Raw genomic sequence first — 17,065 nt, forward strand, 5'->3', positions numbered from 1 at the left:
TTCCAAGTTTTGATATACTTAACATCTTAAGGATTAATAAAAAAAAGATAATATCCAAGAGAAATCCTGAAACATAATAGCTATGAAAGAGTAATAATGCAAATTCTTTAATTTCTGGATCCAGAGAGGGCAGAAAGATACAGCAGCAAAAAAGAAAACCCTACTCATCAAAACTTTCTTTTTCAATATTCTAAGAGGCTGCCACCTACCACAACTACTCTCAGAATCAGACATCTAATTAGGAACTGCATTTTTAATACTAGTTAATACATGCAAAACACACACATGCTGAACATATTACAGAACAAGTTTTCTGGGAGCTTTTTTCCACGGAAAAAAATAAGGAAAACTTAACACTGCTCAAGTGGATCACTACCTCTGCCAGCATTTTATCTAAAATAAAACTGATTGAAAGAAGACAAATAGATTATGTTTCCAAACCCCTGAATGTTTTCAGGAATTTCAATTCGATAATCGCCACTGTTTCTACTTCTTGTGTGTATGTGTATGTATGTGTCTTCTTCTTCTACTCCCAGTTTTAAATACCACAATCAGACAAAGAAAATGATTCTTTACATAAATTCTGCCTACATATATATTAAGCAATACTCAAATTGCAGAGCAAGCAAGACTTCAGTTCTTAACCTCTACTTCTCTTACTTTTTCTACATTTTCCCCAAAATGCTGCAAGTAAAATGTGAATGTCATTAAATATCTTTGAACACTTAAAAAATTAAGAATATTGCTATTACAAGGATTGTATAGTTCTACCACTCACTCTTTATGAACGCCCGAGTTATAATTGCTTCATTTCCACGAACTGCAGGAGTCGACGATCCCTGAACTTTTAATGACACTGCGCTATTGCTGGGTTTCTTGGCAGCAATCCTCATATATGGTATAGGAAAAAAATAAAAGTAAACTATCTTTTTCTGTTTTAAAAAGCTTTAAATTCCCTTTAAAAAAGTTGAAGACTCCCAGCAATGTTACAAAATTAAAGCTAAGAATCACTGCATCTGAATAAGAAACTGTAATACAAATACTACCGACAGGCACACAATATGCAAATCACACATGCCTTTAATGTAAGTGTTATGAAAATTGTTTTCATTGTATTTAAGCTGATGACAGAGGAAAAAAATAACAGTGGTAAAAACTAGTTCATAGTCTTAGCTGCTTTCACTTTCTGAAAATCTTGGATCCCACTTAAACCATTTGTACACATTAAGTATCTGTATAAAAACTGGACACACAGAGAAACTATGCGCTAAAAATCCCCTACATTTGAGATCTCCTACTATAGTGAAAGGCATGTTACCACGTGGGGGATTTCCCTAGAAATACATTTGTACATATATGATTGCTTTAGAAATGCTGACTCAAGAGAACATTGTTCAAATACCAAAAAGAAAGAAAAAAAGGGACGGAGGGAGGGAGGGAGGGAAGGAAGGAAGGAAGGAAAGAAGGAAGGAAGGAAGGAAGGAATGAAGGAAGGAGGGAAGGAAGGGAGGGATGGATGGATTATATCCACAAGAAGCAACTTATTCCTAAAGCATACTGCCCTATTCAGCTCTTTGTCATTTGTGTCTGGGCACACAGTATATGCTCTTCAAATGTGTGCCTTCCTAGTCCAGACCACTGAGGAAGAGATTGGCTTTTCTGAACTGGCCACTATGCAGAGGGGCAACCCCAACCTTTATTTTCACTTTGGGACGTAGCATAATATAAGAACTCTACAGGTACACTTAATGTCTGATGATTTTTTGACAGGGGAAGTAAGTTTCAGAAGGTAATACCAGGTAATAATTCATTTATTGATTGTGTGTATATACATAAAACACACATGTATAGAGTGTGTGTGTATGTATACATACACACACACTATAAATTTCATTTAAATAGAGAAAAGAGGCAGTGTTACATTACGTTTTTAAGCAAAAAGAAGTTTTGCTACATTTAAGTACATGGAGTATTGAAAATGCTGCCAAAATAAACCCACTGATCCAATTTTAATGGGTAAATATGAATGATTTACAATCATATAATTATTTTAAAAAATAATTATAACCACTCTGTGAGTTTAACTACATTAATCTGTATGCCAATTTCCTTTCTCATAGACAAGACAAAGGAAAATTTCAGTTCGGCTCCTAGACAAAGACAGACAACACAAATTTCATTCACAGTGCAAGTTCCTTTACTATTTTCCATTTCTACTATCATCGTTCTCATTCAGAATCTGTTTCTTCATTAGATGTTTAGAATCCAATGACCATCTCTACCCTCACCCATGGTCTCCAGCCTACATTGCTGTAATAATCATCCTACAATCTTCTTTACCTCCCTCTCTTGTTTGCCTATAAAACATTACTTTCCCTTCTTCAAATGATACAAAAGTAATTTTCCTATTGATCTTTTGCACTCAGTTCATACGGTTTGGATGGGCTGGACCCCACTTCCTCATTCCAAAGTGGTCACATGGACCCAGGCCTGGCCGATCATGATATTAGATGCCTTTTACCCCAGTAACACCTTCGAAGTCCACATAACTTTATTTTAAGAGTTCTTTTTTATCATTCTAGGACTTTTGTTAGACCTGCCAAGAGAGAGGTACTCTCTCTCAGGCAGGGTAACTGAGCAGTTGGGATATAAACTGAGCTCTGAGAGAGATCCATCTGGAGAGAGAGCTTGCTCCAGAATACAGCCAAACCAGAGGAAAGCTGATCGAGAAATCAGGAGGTCTAACAATATCACCAAACCACTGGAGCCAACTTTGCCTGAAGTCAACTGCTCTGGGACTTTCAGTTATATGACACAATACATTTTCCTTTATGTTTAAGTGATTTTGAATTAGGTTTCTACCATATGCAATTAATAGGGTCCTCAGTAATACAGCCTTCAAAACAAAAGCTTCCCAAATTCTTACCTTTGAATTCAAAGCAGTATATGAACTAGACAAAATCTGCCTTATCATCCCAACCCAATGTCCCAGGACTCCTCCCAACTCAGAATACAGTCATGCTAAGCCACCATTTTTGAGATTTCCAACATAATTCTGGAACTTTTCCAGCATTAATGCCTTTGTTCACAACACTTCACCCTCCTACAGCACTCTTCCATTTTCTCTCCATCTATCGCAATCTCTAGCATGCCCTCAGGTGTACCCCAGAATTTCCCGAATGAGAGTTAAGCTCTTTCCTCTGCACTTCTTTAGGAAATGCTGTGGTCTCTGCAGTACTGACTCTTCTATGTGAGTTCTACAGCAGCATCTTCAGGATTCGGGGTACATGCCCCATGCCCCATGCCCTGTAGAGACAGGTGGCTAACATGAAGGTCAATACCTTCTCTTTGAAAGGCAATTAATCATGAAATGCTAAGGCTGAATAAAGACATCCAACAATAAATCATATCAAAGCAACTTAAAAGATAGACGCTCTACTGGAAAAAAAACTTATTCTCCAAAAGTCTCTAACTCTAAAAATAAAAGCTAAATATGCAAAGAGATATACAAATAAGACAAGGAAATAATTCCTGTGTTAAAATAAGCAGTGGTTGATAAAGATGAATAAGAGAACAAATTTGTCTTTTATGTTAGGATTCCTTAAATTTTGATGTTAATTCCTTGTTCACGACATCATAGAGCTCAATAGATGAAATCAAAACCTTCGGTTACAAATGAAAAATATTAAGACTCTAGGTTAAAAAGTGACTTTTCCAAGGCCAAACAATTAATTTATAGCAGAGCAGGGATTAGAATTCAAGACTGCTGATTCCCCTGTGTTTTCTTTCAAACACAAGTTACATATTCTTTTAGTAAACTCCTTTTATGTATGTGTACATTTAAATATATTTTATTAAACATTATTTGAAGATTCATTCTTGGACAGATTCTAAACAAGAGACTACAAACACAAAGACCTAAATGGGCTAGTTAAGTAACATAAATGCGAGAAACCAATTAGTATAAAACAATGGCAAATAGTTGCGTTTGTGACCAAAGCAAAGAATGTCTAAAAGGATTAAAATTTTTTTAAAAAGCTTAAATAACTCTAGAATCCAAACAAAATATCTCTTTGATCCAAGTTCTAATTTTTCATTTCTCCTATAGCTTCTGCACCATAAATTAAAAGGCCACTGCTCATGGGTGGCTACTGCTAAAACTAAAAAGCCTTAAAATACAATTGTGAAATTTTACAAATATCACACGTATATTCTAGGTTCTATAAAGTTTTCTAAATTAGGAACTTTTTTTCCTAGAAACACTTTTATACAGGGGGAATTCTAGAAAATTTTATTTTCTCTTATCAAAATTTATATAATGGAGGATGACTGATTTCATAGTATTATTAATATAACCCATAAAAATAAGTGAGTATGGAATTCTTTAGTTTAATCCCATAAAATTGAGTAACACAAGACTTTAAAAGTTTCTAAGCAGTTTTTGCGTATAAAAGATAATACCTAACATAGAAAGCTAGTAGTGCTCATGCAGGAAAAAAGCAAGCAAATTCACAAAGTCTATTGCAACCATATTTTGTTTGCATTTTCAAGCCCACAGATACGACATCATTCACTTAACCATATTCACTCAGCAGCTACTACCTACTGGGCAGCATACTAAGTACTAGGGATAAAAAAGGGTAAATGACAAATGCAACTCTTGTCACTGTGGAACTGACAGTATAATAAAAAAGAAAATACATCAAACAAGCAAAATAATTATAAATTATATATAATGTTATTACAAGGGGACATAAAGGATGCTGAAATAAAGTGTTTGTTTTAGATGGAGTGGTCAGCAAGGAAGGACCTCTCTGAGACGGTGAAAGTTTAGCTGAGACTTGAAGGATGGGAAGAAATAAGCAAAGGGGTTGGGGAGGAGGCGTGAGTTGCTATTGCCAACTGAGGGAACAGCAAGTAGCAAAAGGACCTGGGGCAGGAAAGAGCTTGATATTACAGAGGGAACAAGGCCAACGCCACTACTGCAGCAGATTAATGAGATAAATGGAGTGAGAGATGAAGTTGCAAAAGGAGACAGGGTCCAGCAAACCCAGTGTGTAATCTGGATTTTTACATATGCAATGGGAAGTCACTGATGGTTTTCAATCAAGGATTAGTCAATCAAGGCTATAAGTATTAGCAAATGGTTATAAGCATGAAGGTTTATTTCTTTTTTAAAATTGTTATTGTTATTCAATTACAGTTGTATGCCTTTTCTCCCCATCCCTCCACCCCACCCCAGCCGAAACCCCCTCCTTCCCCCACCTCCACCCCTCCCTTGATTTTGTCCATGTGTCCTTTATAGTAGTTCCTGTAATCCCCTCTCCTCACTGTCCCCTCCCCACTCCCCCCTGGCTATTGTTAGATTGTTCTTAACTTCAATGTCTCTGGTTATAGTTTGTTTGCTTTTTTCTTCTGTTAATTATGTTCCAGTTAAAGGTGAGATCATATGGTATTTGTCCCTCACCGCCTGGCTTATTTCACTTAGCATAATGCCCTCCAGTTGGCCACTCTGACTGGTGTGAGATGGTACCTCATTGTGGTTTTAATTTGCATCTCTCTGATGGCTAGTGATACTGAGCATCTTTTCATATGTCTCTGGGCCCTCTGTATGTCCTCCTTGGAGAAGTGTCTGTTCAAGTCCTTTGCCCATTTTTTAATTAAGTTGTTTGTCTTCCTGGAGCAAAGTCGTGTGAGTTCTTTATATATTTTGGAGATCAGGCCCTTGTCTGAGGTATCATTCGCAAATATGTTTTCCCATACTGTTGGTTCTCTTTTTATTTTAATGCTGTTTTCTGTAGCTATGCAGAAGCTTTTTATTTTGATGAAGTCCCATTTGTTTATTCTTTCCTTTATGTCCCTTGCTTTAGGGGGACATATCAGTGAAGATGTTGCTGCACGGAATGTCTGAGGTTTTTCTGCCAATGTTTTCCTCTAGGACTTTTATGGTGTCACAACTTATATTTAAGTCTTTTATCCATCTTGAATTTATTTTTGTGTATGGCATAAGTTGGTCATCGAGTTTCATTTTTTTGCATGTAGCTGTCCAGATCTCCCAACACCATTTGTTGAAGAGGCTGTTTTTGCTCCATTTTATGCTCCTGCCTCCTTTGTCAAATATTAATTGGCCATTGAGACTTGGGTGTATTTCTGGGCTCTCTATTCTGTTCCGTTGGTCTCTATGTCTGTTCTCATGCCAGTACCAGGCTGTTTTGATTACAGTGGCCTTGTAACACAGTTTAATATCAGGTATTGTGATGCCTCCTATTTTGTTCTTCTTTCTCAAAATTGCTGCAGCTATTCGGGGTCGTTTATGGTTCCATATGAATTTCTGAAATGTTTGTTCTACATCTGTGAAATATGTCATGGGTACTTTAATAGGGATTGCCTTGAATCTATAAATTGCTTTGGGTAGTATGGCCATTTTGATGATGTTAATTCTTCCAGTCCATGAGCATGGTACATGATGAAGCTTTATTTCAATCAACAAAGAGTTTACGCTTACTACGCGCCAGCACTGTATGTCCAACTTGGTCAAGTTGGACCTAATGTCATCAGTGCTAGCATAAGCACTGGCTCTCCAAGTAAAAGCTCTAATAACTGCTGATGAAAGAAAACAGGAACCAGGCTTAGAAAAGAGTCAAAAGATAACTGGTCAGGGGGGATTTAGGCCAAACCATCTCACCCCCCAGCCCTTTCTCTACTACAGTCAACCACCAAGAATTTCTCCTAAAAAGGAGGCAGGGTGGAAGGGACTGTTAAATGTTTATTATCAGCAAGAGATGGTGAACAAAGAGAAATATAGGAAACACTGTTTACAGGAAAAAGACTCGCTAGAATGCAAGACTATCTTCTTTGGAAAGACAGACTGACAAAAGGGACACGAATGCTTTTACGTGAGCACTAGGCCTGATTCCGCCCCTGCCTCCCACCTGCAATTATCTCCGTGGGCCGGCTGGTCAGGAGACCAGCTGCTCTGTCGTGGGAATGAACCACAGAGGAGTATAAAGAAAGGAAAAATGAACAAGAATTAGTCATTCAATGGGCAAGCCAGTGTATCCAAAGGCAGCTAGGAGACCAAATCTGACCACCGCCCCCCTGGGCAATAGGCGAGCATGAAGACTTCTCTAAGAGGGGAGATGTCAAAGATGGGAAGGGTAACAGATGCTCTGCATCCCAGCTTTAGGGGCCCTAAAGATAGTCGGCCAGACACTAACACCATGCATACCCTACACAGCTCAAACGCAAACATATTTTCATTGACTAAGCCCTTAATAAAAGCAGAATTTTTTTCTCAAATAAACAAAGGAATAAATGTTGGGGAATGGAAGTACAATAAAAATACCGTTCATTTCCTAAAGGTTTTTTCCAGGCTATGGGGACAAACCATGAGGAAGATACTCAACACCTAAAAATAACGAGATTAGAAGCACTCTACGATCAGACCCATAATTTTGAGTATGTCAAAAATAAGTACGTTACATCTAAAAGCCAAACTATGAAGGTCCTTACTCTATAGCCAGAACTCTTTTATTCAATAATACATTTTGTGTCCACTTTGGGGGTGTTTAGGGGTTTTATGTCTTTTCCATTCCCTTCATTAAAAATAATGATTTTCTCTCCTCTGTAAAAGTGTATTAAAAATCCAGTGTGTCTTTTAAAATACAGTTGGCAAATTTCAAAGGGTAAATATATGGGAGATTTACCCTAGAGGACTTTAAGGTACAAAGTCTGTTAGAAATAATGTCTTGTATCCATATGAACCATTACTTGGGAATCTTAAATGTGATATTTTATTCTTTAAATACACTAGAAGGAATATTAAAAACATACACTTGAAGTTGCACAGCTATACTGAATGCCTTGGAAGCGGTGGGTTCACACTGATTGCTACTAACTAGTCAAACACTTTTGAATTAACAACTTGTGAAAATAAACCATGAACTTCATAAGAAGAAAACTTTTTTCTTCCTGAAACTGGAAAATTTAACTTCTTGAGAGCACTGATGAAGAAACACAAAGTGGAAAAGACAAAGTCTGGAAACCAGCCTTTAGGAAGCACGGTGACAGGGCTAATGTCCAGTTCTGCAATGAAGAGTTTATTAGGATCATTTAGAGGTTACCATTCATGTGAATATGTGAAAGAGAAGAGAGCGAGAGAGAGGAGAGAGAGAAAGACAGGAGAGCCACACAGACAGAGACAGACTGAGTGGTTAGTTACTCGGTTCACAGTATTTTTCTATTTCTATACTGGTGTGGTTAGCTATGTTTTCAAAATAAAGTCCACATGGCTAAACTGAACAATATAGTCAACCAGAGGAGACTTCACTGAATCGAAATATTGTGGACAAAGCCTTAAGCCCCGCACAAATACTGGAAAGCTGCTGTGTGCACTGCCTAGACAGGAGAGCAGACTGGTAGGAAAACAAACCAAACGAGAATCCCACAATTAGGCAGTATAGGACAAGGAATCTGGTTGGCTGGGCAACAGCCATGGGGAAACTCGGCCAATTTTCATAAATGGAGCAGTCACATGTTGGTGAGACTATGGAATGCTACATTGCACCTACTGACAATGTAATTTATACAGCGTCAGAACATCATCCAAACCCCAACAAGTGCACACACCTGGTAATAATGCGTGAGCTGGGCAATACTACAATGCTGTCTCTAGGCAAGTTCATAAACCAACTAGAAAACTTCAGAGCATCGCAGTTTGAGGCTAATCTGGGAATAGCAGGTACTGAGCATCCTAAACAAAGAATGTTATTTGTGTATTCACGAGTCTACAAAATGATTTTTTTAATGTCATATGTAGTATTTTATTTGGATTTTAATTTAAAAAACTGAAAAGAAGAAAATTCAAATAAGTTGTGACTTCTATGGCTGCAAACTAGGGAAATGTGTTGAGGGAAAATGAGAAAATCACAGATTTACAAACCTAGAAAAGTTCCTGGTTCGCAGCTTTCAGCCTACAACAAGATTCAAAACTGTGATCCTTCTCAAGACTCTGAAAAGCACCACACCCACTTCTAATAGTAAAATCTGGTAGTATATTTTATTCAAGAAGTACTTAGGTCTAATTTACCTAATTTGTTTACCTTTCTAAACGAGGTATAAGACAGCATAGTGGTTATGAGCTTGGGCTTAAAAAGAACAAATGGTACGAGGATTTAAGAGAATGAACAACCCACAGCCAACATCATACTCAATGGGCAAAAACTAAAAGCCCTTTCCCTTAAGATCAGAACAAGACAGGGATGTCTACTTTCACCTCTCTTATTCAACATAGTAGTGGAAGTCCTAGCCACAGTGATCATATAAGAAGAAGAAATGGAAAGCATCCAAACTGGAAAAGAAGAAACAAAACTATCATTATTTGCAGATAACATGATATTGTACATAGAGAACCCTAAATATTCCATCAAAAATAACTAGAACTCTCTAGCCCTTCCCACTTCCCTGGGGTGGGGGGAAAAGGCAGAAAACTGTACTTGAACAACAATAAAAAAAATAAAAAATTAAAAAAATAAATAACTAGAACTGATCAAAGAATTCAGTAAAGCAGAAGGATACAAATAAATATCCAGATTTCAGGTGCACTTCTATGCACCAATAATGACTATCAGAAAAAGAAACTAAGAAAACAATCCCATTTACAATTGCATCAAAAAGTAAAGAAAGAAAATAGCTGGGAATAAATTTAACCAAGCATGTAAAGGACCTGTACTCGGAAAATTATACAACACTGAAGAAGAAACTCAAGAAGATAGAAATAAGTGAAAGCATATACCAGTTCATGGGTAGAAAGAATGAACAGAATTAAAATGCCCATACTACCCCAAACAATCTATAGATTCAACGCAATTCCTAGCAAGATTCCAATGGCATATTTCAAAGAACTAGAAAAAATATCCCAAAAATGTATATGAAACCACGAAACCCAAAAAACCACAGCAATCTTGAGAAAGAGGAACAAAGTTGGAGGAATCATGCTGCCTGGTACCAAACTGTACTACAAGGCTGTAGTAATCAAAATAGCATAGCACTGGCATAAAAACAGACACATAGATCAAGGGACCGGAATAGAGAGCCCAGAAATAAACCCATGCATTTACGGTCAATTAATATTTCACAAAGGAGGCAAGAACATAAAATGGGGTAAAGATAGTCTATTCAATAAATGGTGTTTGAAAAATTGGACAGATATGTGCAAAAATAGAAGTTAGACCAACTTCTTACACTATACACAAGAATAAACTCAAAATGGAATAAAGACTTAAATGTAAGACTCAAAACCATAAAAACCCTAGAAGAAAACATAGGTAGTAAGATCTTGGACATATCTTATAGCAGTATTTTTTCTGATATGTCTCCTTGGGCAAGGGAAACAAACAAAAAATAAATAAACAAATGGGACTACATCAAACTTAAAAGTTTTTGCACAGGAAAGGAAACCATCAACAAAATGAAAACACAGCCCACTAAATGGGAGAACATATTTGCCAATGATACATCTGATTAAGGGTTAATATATAAAGTTTATAAAGAAATTATACAACTCAACACCAAAAAAAACAACAACCAAAAACCTCACCATCAATCCTTTTTTTAAAAAAAATGGGCAAAGAACCTGAATAGACACTTCTCCAAAGACTACACACAGATGGCCAACAGAGATATGAAAAGATGCTCATCCAGGAAATGCAAATTTAAACCACAATAATACAGAACCTCACTCCTATTAGAATGGCCATCATTAATAAATCAATAAGCAACAAAGGTTGGCGAGGATGTGGAGAAAAATGGGACCCTCATGCACTGATGGTGGTAATGCAGATTGGTGAAGCCACTGTGCAAAGAAGTATGGAGTTTCCTCAAAAAATTAAAAATGGAACTGCCTTATGACCCAGAAATCCATTTCTGGGAATGCAGCTGAAAAAGCCCAAAATATTAATTAAAAAGATTATATGCACCCCACCCCTATGTTCATAGCAGCATTATTTACAACAACCAAGACTTGGAAGCAGCCCCAGTGCCCATAAGTAGTTGAGTGGATAAAAAAAGCTCTGGTACATTTACACAATGGAATATTCCTGGGCCATTAAAAAAAGAGGAGGAAATCTTACCTTTTGAGACTGCATGGATGGACCTGGAAAGCGTTGTACTAAGTGAAATAAGCTAGTCAGAGAAGGACAAATACCATATAATTTCACGTGGAATCTAATAAACAAAATAAACTAACAAACAAAATAGAAACAGACTCATAAATAAAGAGAATAGACTGACAGATGTCAGAAAGGAAGGGTTTAGGGAACTGGGTGAAAAAAGAGAACAGATTGACAAAAAATTCATAGACACAGACAATGGTATGGTAATTACTCAGGGAAAGGGGTGTTGGGGGAAGGTAGAAGAGAGAAAAGGGGGGATAAATGGTGATGGAAGGAGGCTTGACTCGGGGTGGTGAACGCACAATACTATATACACGTGATGTATTATTGAATTATATACCTGAAACCTACATAATTTTATTAACCAATGTCACCTCAATAAATTCAATTAAAAAAAAAAAAGAATGAACAGTATATATGGACCTTGCAGGTGGCCAGACTTGAGCTCAAATCACATCCTGACCACTAGCTAGCTGTGTAACCCAGTGCAAGTAACTTAACTTTGTAAGCCTCAGATTCTTCCTCTGTTGAACCAGAAAAACAGTATCTAACTTCCAGGATTCTAGAATGTCTACCATATGGCAAGTGTTCAATATGTTTCACTGTTATTACTATTATTTAATCCCATTAAATTTTATTCCGATTACTACAGAGATGTAAAATGACTGCCCTAAGTAAGCCTAACACTTCACTAACCTACAGTTTCTCAAATCATCATATACTTTTATACTGTCAACTATGATGCACACTAATAAGGTGTTTCCATAATTAAAATACATTAAATTATAAAAAAGTGTATTTTAATGAAAGAATGTTTTATTGAAGTATTATATTATTCAGAAGGTTATATTTTTAAAAAGTTACAATTCAAAATAAGAATAAATTGCCAGGCAAAGTAATTCAATTACTAATTTACAAAAGAATTATTTGAGAGCTTACCCCCTTCCTTATTAATTTATCTACAATGTACTAATGTAGGCAAACCTTTCTTCATAAGGGCTGGGTACAAACAACAAACACACATAGGCAATTCCCGTCAACTAAAAATGTTCCTTCTTCCAAAGAAAGTTACATTCAATGTTTCACAGGGGATGGTTCACTTAAGGGAAAAAAAAAATCACACATTCCTTACAAAAAGAATCCGCTTAAAGAAAAGCCAAAGCCACGGTACCATTAAAGAAAATGGCAAATCATAATACAATTACCAACAATCAAATACCACCTGAAGCTTTAATTTCACTTTATGCATTACTTGACCCAAATGAACTTTCATTCCATTTATTTTCTATCCAACTATTTGCTTTCCTCACCCTTCCTTGGACATTTGAAAAAAAAGGTCAGGGGTAAGGGGTAGGTACCACAATGATCACCATCATCTATTAGGACTCGTATGGCTACAAGAAACAAAAACTGAAGCATGTAATACCAAATCAATCTCAAGCAACACAAGCTGGCATAGAGGTAGAGCTTCACGGGCACAGTAAACCAGCCTCTGTCTTTCAGTGGGAGATTTTTAACTAATGCATCCACATCTTTAATGAGCATAGTTCCACTCAGATTTCCTAGTTCATTTTAACTGAGGTTTTGTAAGTTATGTTTTTCTGAGAAATTATCCATTTTGTTTAAGTTTTCAAATGTATTAACTATTAAGAGCATTTTCTCCTTTTTATTAATCTGTGCTTTATGTGTAGCTATATTTTTTCATTCTAAAGATTAATTGCACTTGCCCTGGCCAGTGTGGTTCAGTGGGTGGGAGCATCATTCCATCAACTGGTAGGTCCCGGGTTCTATTCCTGTCAGGGCACATGCTTAGGCTGCGGGTTTGGTCCCCAGTCGGGGAGTGTGCCAGAGGAAACCACCCCATGTTTCTCTCTAATGCAGCTGTTTCTCTCCCTCTCTTTCTCCTTCCCTTCCCATTTCTCTGATACCAATAAGTATGTCTTCAGGTGAGGATAAAAAATATAAAATAAAATAAAAAGTAACTGTGCCTTTTAGAAAAATCAATCATGCCTGTGGTTTATCTATTTTATTATTTCAAAATAACCACTTTGAGTTTCTTCACTTCAATTAGAAATGGGCTTTCAATTTCACTTCTACTCTCCTTATAGTTTTCTTCCCAGAACTACTCCTAGATTCAAGTAAGGGGGGCCCTGCTCATCACAATAAAAAAGTAAAAATAAAAATAGAGTTATTAAAGATGATGTGGCTGTGACTGTCACTTTAGATGCAACCCACTTTGTGATACACAATATGTTCATTATGATTCAGTTCCATTTTTTAGTATCCATTATGATTTCTTCTGTGGCCCATGAGTTATTTAGAATCATGCTCCTGCATTTCCTGACTTGGAGGCTTTTTTAGGAATCTGTTAATGATTTCTCTGCTGCACACACTTCAGAATGATTTCATCTGAAGGGCGAGAACCACGTGTGGAGAGCTGCTCATAGCCTGATGCAGACCCTGGCAGTAGGAGGCTGGCCAGGGCACAGGGAAACGAAGGGGAGTGGGGACAGTTTCTGCTGCCCTGGACCTCAGACAACTATTTGCACTCATGCCCAACAACTTTCGTTGTTTTGTTCTTCTAACGTCCTTTCTTTGTACCAAAGGCAGCACCTAGTAATACTGCTTAGCGCCTTACTTTCCATCACTTAATACATCGTGGACAAGTTATCACAAGTGTACACTGAAAGCCCTGACCGGGTGGCTCAGTTGAATAAAGGGTCCTCCCGTACACAAAAGGTTGTGCGTTCCGTCCCCGGTCAAGGAACAGACTGGAAGCAACTGATTGATGTTTCTAGTGTTTCTAATATTTCATCAATGTTTTCTTCTCTCTCTTTTTTATTTTTCTCTCTCTCCCTTCCTCTCTCTCTAAGTATATCCTCAGGTGAGAATTTAAGAGAGAGAGAGAGACAACAGTGAAAGCCTCTTAATTCAGGTTAGAGCAGAACAATATTTCAAGAATGTAACATAACCAGTCCCTTTTATGAAAATTAGCAACCACAGCTTCAAAGCCAGCTTCCCACTCTAATTTCCAGATCCCTCTTTAAATCCTCTCTTAGTTTGTTCAACTATGGATTTAAAAGAAAATCTGTCACATTTTACAGAGCATTTGTAGATGTTTTAGAACACAGGGTTTTCAGGTGAGTAGGTAGCCGTATTGCTCAGAACGGAAGTCTACCCAGGCTCTTCCCAGCCTTCCATCAGCCATTTTTGGCAGCCTAGGCGTTTGGTCCTCACCTTTCACGTCACAGTTACAGACATCACAACCACATCCAGATGCAGGAAAGGAGAGATGGTTTTCTCCTTTCATAAGCAAAAATACAAAACGAAAAAAACTTTGTTGGAAGAATACCCAAGTCATACACTTAAATCAAATTTGCCAAAACCTAGTGACAGACTGACTATTCCTAGCTGTAAGAAAAGGTGGGGAAATTTGGAAGCAACAGAATCATCAAGATGCACTTAAGTCAACTGTGCTTCACTCCCAGGGGCTGGGTGCTTAGCTACCCTAAAGAATATTGTGATTCTGTTAACACCAAAGAACTGTTAAGTGGTCAATGATCAGTAGATGCCACAATATCTCGGATGGAATGAAAATTAGAGCTGTAAGCATCTAAGAGTGAAAAATGATTTTAAGTAACAGTGATTCTTTCAGTTCAGTAAAGATACTGCAAAAAGAAAAATGAGTAAGGTGTCTTTGATGCCTAGTCTAGGTGTATTTTAATAAAACAGAAAGGCTTGATCCTGGGACAAATGACTCATACATTTCAAAACACAAAATTAAGGCACATCCTCAAAAACATTTTGCCACATTTTGTGAAGTTTCCAGAAGGCAAAGCTTTAATATTATCTAAAAATTATAATAATTACTGACTACTTTTGGAAAAATAACTTCTGGAGGTTTTGTGATCTCTCACAACATTACACAGCCCAAATGTGAATCATGGCGCATCCTCTTAGCTGTCAAGATAAAGTAGAATCCAACTGATGCATTAAGCTCAAACATTTATCCTTTTAGTAATAAAATATTTTCCAAATAACAAGCTTATAACAGTGACGACATGTACAGAAGGTATAAAATAGCATGCACCTCTATTCAACGTCTTTCTCATCAGACACATTCTTACTTGTTTTCAGTGACTTTGCCTAGTAGGCAATATTGGTGCTTATTCATTTTCTCTTTATGAATTTTGATGATTTCATTTTCCAAATACACAAAGAGTAAGTAATCGGAAGACAAAAACTCTTCATATATTTAAAAGCCTCTATAGAGATCAGATTTATCTGGTGTAATACAAGATCATTCTTGCACTTCAATGTAGGATTGCATGAACATATTTTTTGACTTAGCATAAGTTTTCAAGATGCAACTATTTGTCCAAAAGTATTCAGAAACGTTGTTTGGTAAAGAGCACATGTTACCATTGGTCAATATAACTGTAAGTTAAACTGCTGAGGCAGATCTTTTAGTGAAGTCTGGTTAGATTAATACAGTTAACTGCATGGCTTACACGGCCGTCCTTGAGAGATCGCAGACACCACTGGCAGAACCCGCAGGTTCTGGCTATGAACGAGAAAACTTTACATCATGATCTTTCGGAAATCTACTCCCCAAATAAAACGGCTTCCAAGAGCAGTATGATGATTAACCGCAAATGCTTCAGGCCTACAAGGGTGTGGGGACGCCGAGAGCAAAGCAGTGTTTGTTTGCATGCTATCCATATACACAGAGTTGTAATACAATCATCTCACTCTGAAAAACTGCATAATCAAAATGAAATCTAATAGCAGAGAGATATAGCAATGGTTCATTTCAATGTTCAAATCACTGTAGAAATTTATTATATCAAATGGTAACGTTAAATGAAAATGTGCCATAAAGTCAACCAGATTACTTGACCTCTGGTAAAATACAATTGGTGCAGTGAAAACAAATGAGATGTGAAAGCAACTATAAACAGATTTTAACACGGCAACAGTCTTATCACTGTCTTTAAATTTTTATATTGATACATTCATTGAGATTTCTCACACTATTAGTGAATCAACAATATTCACTTAGTAATGTCAGAATACAAAATGTTAAATTATATAAGGAAAAATCTCAGTTTAGGTTAGAAAAATTACAAAATTTTCAATATGCCCCCAAACAGCACTTACCTTTAAAAGTCCAAGCAATGTGACCTGAATGCTCACTACTATTCCACCTGACAATCTGAATTCTCAAAGATGATGAATGGTTTCCAGTCACCAAAAGGGTTATTCTCTGAATTCCACACATTACTACAAAAACAGCAACCTGCATTTAAATGTCAAGCTCCTGTCTCCCTTGTGCCTGCTCCACCTTGCAAGCAGCTAATGGGTATAGCGACTGAAGCCAAGGTGTGCACTGCAGTTTGCAAGGTGCCCTTTCTCTAACAACCTGTCTGCCCGACCTCCATTAATTATCAATAGATGTCCCTAGTTCCCACTTCATAAGAAATCAGAATTCATAAGTGAGGTCAGTGTCCCCCAAATCCATTCATCCTTCAAGATTAAGCAAAGTTTGCCAACTACATATAAAGCCACCACTAGCTTGTCATGGTAAAAACCGACTTCTGTAGTTTTCACACTCTCATTGCATGCACATGTCTGTCTCTATCTTAATAGTCTTTAAATCCTGTGAGGGCACAGACTTCGGTCATATCGATCTTTAAAACCTTAGCTCCTACTATAGAGCAGGCACGATAAACTAAAACAGCATATTCACTAAAATAGGCATTGGAGGTTATGGAACCAAAAGAAAAAGAAAAAGATACAAGAAAAAACCCAACGTGCCCAAGGTCAACTCTCTCAGGCCAAAAAATGTCATCTATACCCATACCTGTGCACGTGATAAAATCACAAGGCAAATG

At 37.1% G+C, this 17,065-nt stretch overlaps 1 protein-coding gene across 8 annotated transcripts in view; it reads right to left on the reverse strand.

Moving 5' to 3' along the window:
• GTDC1 (glycosyltransferase like domain containing 1) overlaps nt 1-17,065 on the reverse strand; it is a 369,716-nt gene that overhangs the window by 227,481 nt on the left and 125,170 nt on the right. The gene's annotated exons all lie outside the window — the stretch shown is intronic.

The sequence above is a fragment of the Desmodus rotundus genome, chromosome 2, assembly GCF_022682495.2.
Source record: "Desmodus rotundus isolate HL8 chromosome 2, HLdesRot8A.1, whole genome shotgun sequence".
Classification (NCBI taxonomy): Eukaryota; Metazoa; Chordata; class Mammalia; order Chiroptera; family Phyllostomidae; genus Desmodus; species Desmodus rotundus.